Source organism: Cebus imitator, unplaced genomic scaffold (genome assembly GCF_001604975.1).
Source record: "Cebus imitator isolate Cc_AM_T3 unplaced genomic scaffold, Cebus_imitator-1.0 Scaffold24, whole genome shotgun sequence".
In the NCBI taxonomy this organism is placed as follows: domain Eukaryota; kingdom Metazoa; phylum Chordata; class Mammalia; order Primates; family Cebidae; genus Cebus; species Cebus imitator.
The window spans coordinates 4,738,948-4,746,353 of NW_016107339.1; the positions used below are offsets into that span (position 1 = coordinate 4,738,948).

Genomic DNA, 7,406 nt, shown 5'->3' on the forward strand with positions numbered 1-7,406 from the left:
TATATAGACAAATACAGGTTAATATAATAACATAATGATGTTATACAAATCACTTCTAACTCTATTAGAAAAGTTAAAAGACAAAGGTAATAAGTATAACTAAAAATAATGAATACATAATATAAAAAGTAGTAAAATCTGATATTGGTAATATAAAGTATGTGTGTGGGGAAATAAATGTATAGAATTTTTATGTGATTGAAGTTGTTACCAGCTTAAAATAGACTGTTATAACAAAATAATTAATAGTCACTACAAAGAAAAATAAACATATAGTAGATACACACATATAAAGAGAAAGGAATCAGAACATATCCCTAAATGTCATCATTAAATCAAAAAGCAATACATCAAGAGAAGAGAGGAACAAAAGGACTTCAAAACAGACAGTAAACAATGAACGAAATAACAATAGTAAGTCCTTACTAATTGGTAATTACTAAAAGCCATAGAGTGACTAAATGGATACAGAAACAATACACAACTATATGCTTTAAACAGGAAACTCTTTGTATTTAAGAACACAATTAAAGGTGAAGGAATGGTAATGAAAGATATTTAATGGAAATTGTAGTGAAAATACAGTAGGATTGGCTATACCTATATCAGACAAAATAGACTCTGAGTCAAAAGCTCTCACAGGAGAAAATGATATTTTATAAACATAAAAGGGTCAACCTACTAAAAGGTTTTAACAATTATAAACATATATGCACCCCATATCAGAACACCAAAATATATAAACATAGAACTGATGGGAGAAATAGCAATAGAATAATAGTAGGAGATTCCAATACCCTACTTCTAATAATGGACAGAACACTCAGACAGAAGATTCTTTTGGAAACAGAGGACCTTAATAACATTATAGATCAAATGGACCTTACGAAACATTACACTCAATGATAACAGATACCCATTATTCTCAAGGGCACATGTATATTTTTCCAGGATGGAGAAATTTTTCTCACATGTTAGTCACAAAGCATGTTGTTCACGTTGACAGTTTTACCAGAATTCATGTTCCCACTACTGGCATGGATGATTCCCCTTGGGCTAGCACTGGTCCATATACTCCCTCAGTGGGTAGGAGTCAGCTTAGCTCAGCCTAGTTTTGCTTTCTGCTATGATAGGGCAGCACTGAATTCACAAATTCTCACAGTTGCTGTGCTCTCCCTCTCTCAAGTACATAGATTCTTTCTCTGTGCTTTATGGCTACTTCTGGAGGATGGGTAAAGGGCGGCATTGGTGATTCAAGACTGCTTTTTCTATCTCAGCATCTCCTTCAGTGATATGAGGTTAAGCCCTGGTAGTGTAATTGCTCACCTGATTTTTGTTTCTTATAAAGGTGCTTTTTTGTATAGATAGTTGTTAAATTTGGTATTCCTGAGGTTGGGGATAATTGGTGGAGCCTTCTGTTTGGGCATCTTGCTCCACTACTCCTGATGTGCTGTTTTAGTTTTATTGTATGCCTGATGCTTCTTATTTAGACAATCTTCAAATTCCCCAGCATAAGATTTTTCTTCATAAAATGATAAAGTTGGATTAGACTATCTCTTATGTCCCTTCCAGTTTATAAATATTTAGGGTCCCCATCCTAGGTAGGTTTGTAACTATCTTCCTCTACGGAAAGTCAAATGAGAACACACAGTCAGAATGCCTTTCTCAAGGGCTTCCACAGTCAGTGAACTTCTTAAGATATTTTCTTTAATACCGTGTATCATGAACATGACCATTTTATCCTGATATTGTAGATCATCAAGAGTAGAGACTGTACCATACTTATGCCTAAATTCTTTATACATTATCATGAATTCCCTCATCTTAAACAAATGACTTGCATCTAGAAAGCCAAACACAGAAGTCTAACATAATTATCTCTCTTAATTTTGGCATTAGACACAGAACACTAATTGGGACCAATCTTCCAGGGTTAAGCATTGATTCATTGTTTTGGGACTGTCTTTATTCTAACCACTTAGACTAAAATGTACCCTGTGACTAAATGGATGTGCTTGAGAGTGCCTGCAAAGGCTTGTTAATTATTTTTGTGATTAAAGAAAATGAAGAAATATAGGTACAACAAAAAACCTTTATTTGATGTGTACCAGTAATCAAAGTGTGTGCTTGTGTATTTTGATGAAGACATGCAAATATTATTTCACCCTGGAGATATCCTGTAATAAGAGCTCAGGGGATTCTTAATGATCTCCACATTTAATCCTCAACATCTGCTTAGGCTTGTAATAAAAATTTACAAAGGTATCCTTTGCAAATTTACTTCTTTAAGAACTTAAGGAAGAGTATTTCTGTAATCTTTGTTAGTGTTTTGGTTTGCCACATAATCACATATGTAAGTTGAGAAGTTCCTCCCTATGTTAACTGTGTTCATACTGTAGCTCATTTTGGCTGTTCCCATCGATTTGGTCACAGCTGGCAAGAATCATCTTGGAAATAACTTCTCACAGATTTGGAGGCAAGTAATGAATCAAGCTTAGAGTGTCTAAACCTCCTCCCAGTTATAAGTGAAATAATTTAGTTTTCCCTATAGCAAGCATTCTAATTTGGAGTTTCCTGCAAGTTGGTCAAGGATGTGGACAGAGGTCTAGATGAAGATGTAATGCTGTTTTCTCACTAATTATATGTGTATAAAACATAATATTATGTATGTTATATAATGCAATTATATAATACTTAATATATTTTTAATATTCATAAGATATGATCATAATATTTCATATATATGTGAAATATTACTTTGAGAGCATGGGAAAACCCCACTTTTTAATAGAAAAATTAAATTGGAGCAGGGTGGGGTGGCTCACGTCTGTAATCCCAGCACTTTGGGAGGCTGAGGCGGGTGGATCACGAGGTCACGAGATCAAGACCATCCTGGTCAACATGGTGAAACCCCATCTCTACAAAAAATACAAAAAATTAGCTGGGCATGGTGGCGCGTGCCTGTAATCCCAGCTACTCAGGAGGCTGAGGCAGGAGAATTGCCTGAACCCAGGAGGCGGAGGTTGCGGTGAGCCGAGATCGCGCCATTGCACTCCAGCCTGGGTAACAAGAGCGAAACTCCGTCTCAAAAAAAAAAAAAAAAGAAAAATTAAATTGGAACTAATCATATAAAATACAACTGGACGAGACAACTGAATGAAATGACAGAAATAAAACCTAACCTACCAATGATAACCTTGAATTAAAATTTTTACTTAAAAGTGATAGACTAATAAAATGAACTAAAAAAATAACCCAACTATATACTGCCTAGAAGAAACTCACTTCACCTGTAAAGACACATAAAGTTTGAAAGTAAAGGAATGGAAAATGATATTCCACTCAAAGAAAAACCAAAAGTGAACAGAAAGTTATATTGATACAACAGAGTTTAAGTTAAAACAAGTAATAAGATACAAAGAAGGTCATTATAAAATGATAAGTGGATCAATCAAACAAAAGAAAATGGCAATTATAATTAAATTTACCTCTAACAATGGAAGATCCAGATTCATAAAGCAAATATTATTAGATCTAAAGAGAGATATACGTCAACACAATAGCATTTGGGAACTCCATTTTCAGCATTGGGCAGATTATCTAGGTAGAAAAATCAACAAAGAAACATTAGATTTAAACTGCAAATTATATCCAATGAACCTAGCAGACATTTAGAGAATATTTTTGTAGAATGGAACTGTTCTCTAGGAAAGACTATATGTAAGGCTCATCAGCACATGGAACATTCTCCAGTATAGACTATATGTTAGGTCACAAAATTAGCTTCAACAAATTTTAGAAAGCCAGAATCATTCCAGGTATCTTATCGGTCCACAATAGAATAAAACTAGAAATAAATAACAAGAGTAACTTTGGTAACTGTACTAATACATGGAAGTTAAATGTCATGATCCTGAGTGTCTATTGGGCCTATGAAATTATGAAAGAAATTAAAACATATCTTGAAACGAAGGGAAGTGGAAATACAACATACCAAAACCTATGAGATATAGCAAAAGCAGCACTAAGAAGTTTGTTGGAATAAATGCCTAAATCAAAAAAGTTGAAGGATTTCAAATAAACAACAATAATGCACCTCAAGAAACTAGAAAAGCAAGAACAAACCAAACACAAAGTATAAGAAAAGAAATAATAAAGATCAGAGCTGAACTAAATGAAGTAGAGACTAAATTAACAATGAAAAGATTTTTTAAAGATAAACAAGATTGATAAACCTCTAGCTAGACTTAAAGTGAAAAAAAGAGAAGGCCTAGATAAATAAAATCAGGAATAAAAAGAACATTACAACTGATATCAGAGAAATATAAAGGATCATCAGAGACTATAATGAACAAATGTAAGCTAACAAACTGGAAACCTTATCCAGACCTGGATAAATTATAGACACATCCAATCTATCAAGATGGAATGCAGAAATAAGAAAACCTGAACATCCCAATAACAAGTAACTGAACCAATGAAAAATTCCAGAGCCAGATGACTTTACTGAATGAATTATTCCAAACTTACAAAAAAGAACTAAGACCAGTTCTGCTCAAACTATTCCAAAAAATTGAAGAGGAGGAAATTCTTCCACTAATTTTATGAGGCCAGTATTATCTTAACACCAAAACCAGACAAGGACACAACAAAAAAGACTACAAGCTGAAATCTCTAATGAACATAGATCCCAAAATTCTCAATAAAGTACCTGCAAACTGAATTCAACACACCTCAAAAATACAATATACTGCGGTTTGTGATTAAATGGGATTATCTCAGGCTTGTAGTTTTCTTTCTTTGTTTTTTTTTTTTTTTAAATGTGTCTTTGATTTTGTAATCAGGGTGTATTAGCCAGTTCTCACATTGCTATAAAGAACTACCTGAGACTGGGTAATTTATAAAGAAATGAGGTTTAATTGGCTAACGGTTCTGCTGGCTGTACAGGAAGCATGGCTGGGGAGGCCTCAGGAAACTTATAATCATGGTGAAAGGTGAAGGGGAAGGAGGGACATCCTACATGACTGAAGCAGGAGGAAGAGAGAGCAGGCAGAGGTACCACACATTTTTAAACAGCCAGTCTTGTGAGAACTCACTATCATGATAACAGCAAAAGGGAAAGCCACCTGCATGATCCAGTCACCTTCCACCAGGCCCCTCCTTCAACATGAGAGATTACAGTTTGATGTAAGATTTGGGCAGGGCTGCAAATTCAAACCATATCACAGGATAACACCGGCTTTGTAGAATGAGTTTCGAAGTATTTCCTCCCCCTCTATTTTTCAGATTAGTTTAAGTAGGATGGGGTTAGTTTTTTAAAGTTTTGTAGAATTCAGTAGGGAAGCCATCAGTTTCTAGGCTTTTCTTTACTGGGAAACATTGTTATGGCTTCAACTTTCTCACTTGTTATTGGTCTGTTCAGATTTTAGATATTTTTCTTGCTCAATCCTGGCATGTTGTATGTGTCTAGGAATTTGTTTTTTGTCTGGATTTTCCAATTTATTGGCATATATATAGCTCATAGCCACTAATGATCCTTTGGCTTTCTGCAATATTAGTTGTAACGTCTCCTTTCTTCTTGCGGATTTTCCTTATTTGTATCATCTCTCTCTTTCTTTTAATTAGCCTGGCTAAAGGTTTGTCAATTTTCTTTAACTTTCTAAACTATTTTTTTTTTGTTTTATTGATTTTTTTTATTGTTTTACATTTTAATTTTATTGATTGCTACTCTAGTCTTTATTATTTCTTCTACTAACTTTAAGTTTGGTCTGCTCTTACTTTTCTAGTTCTTTAACATACACCCCTTACAGCTTTAAACTTCTCTCTTAGTACTACTTGCTGTATCTCATAGGTTTCAGTATGTTGCGTTTGCATCATCATTTGTTTTAAGAAATTTCATTTTCCTTCTTAAGTTCTCTGTTGACCTTTTGGCCATTTAGGAACATATTGTTTAATTCCAAATATTTGTATAGTTTCCACAATTCCTCATTATTAATTTCCAGTATTATTCCATTGTGACCAGAGAAGATGCTTGACATTATTTCAAATTTTTGAATGTTTGGAGACTTGTTTTAATACTAATAAATGATCTATCCTTGAGAATGATCTACGTGCTGAGAAGAATGTGTATATTGCAGCCATCAGGTGTTCTGTAAATATCTATCAGATCCAGTTTTTCTATAGTGCAGATTGAGTCCAATGTTTCTTGTTTAATTTTCTATCTGGAAGATCTGTCCAGTGCTGAAATCAGGGGGTTGAAGTATCCAGCTATTATGGTATTGGGACTTATCTCTTTCTTTAACTCTAGTAATATTTGCTTTACATACCAGTGTGTTCCAGTGTTGGGTGCATCTAGATTTAGAATTGTTACAACTTCTTGCTAATTGACCCTTTTATTATTACATAGTGACCTTCTTTGTCTCTTCTTAAAGTTTTGTCTTGAAATCTGTTTTGTGTCCAATATGGCGGCGCCCAGTGGCGGTGTGAACTGTGAGGAGTTCGCCGAGTTCCAGGAATTACTCAAGGTGATGAGGACAATTGATGACAGAATAGTACATGAATTAAACACTACGGTTCTAACAGCTTCCTTTGCAGGGAAAATTGATGCCAGCTAAACCTGTAAACAACTTTATGAGTCTTTGATGGCAGCTCATGCCAGTAGAGACAGAGTCGTAAAAAATTGTATAGCCCAGACGTCAGAAGTAGTAAAAAACCTCCGAGAAGAGAGAGAAAAGAATTTGGACGATTTAACGTTATTAAAGCAACTTAGAAAAGAGCAGACAAAGTGGAAATGGATGCAGTCAGAGCTGAATGTTGAAGAAGTGGTAAATGACAGGAGCTGGAAGGTGTTTAATGAATGCTGCCGAATTCACTTCAAGCCTCCAAAGAATGAATAAAGAGAGGTACTTTTTTTTTTTAAAGGACCGGCTCATCTCATAAGAGCTAGGCATGACAGGTATCAACAGGGCGGACTTCCTAGGATGATTTCTGAGCCAACAGTCCAAGACCTTTTGTTGATTTCAGCCCCACTTAGCCAAGACCTCAAATATAAATAATTCTGATAATTATGGAGAAATCAACTGCTATTTTATACTGATTCTGTAAAAACAAAAGTTTTGTAACTATTAAAATAATTTTCTGACTCAGTGTAAAAAAACAAAATCTGTTTTGTATGATATAAGCAGTGCTTTCTGCTTTTTTTTTTTTTTTTTTGACTTTATTTGTCTCTTATTATAGTTTTTGTCTTGAAATCTATTTTGTCTGATATAAGTGTAGCTACTCCTGCTTTTTTTTGGTTTCTGTTGGCATAGAATATCTTTTTCTATCCCTTTATTTTTAAGCTATGTATGTCTTTATAGATAAAGTGTGCTTCTCATTTTTTTAAACTTTTATTTTAGGTTTGGAGG

The 7,406-nt window shown here is 34.2% G+C and overlaps 1 pseudogene; it reads left to right on the forward strand.

Annotated features, from left to right (window-relative positions):
* The first annotated feature begins 6,460 nt into the window (after positions 1–6,460).
* On the forward strand, positions 6,461–7,100 carry LOC108299940 (annotated as a pseudogene).
* Positions 7,101–7,406: the final 306 nt, after the last annotated feature.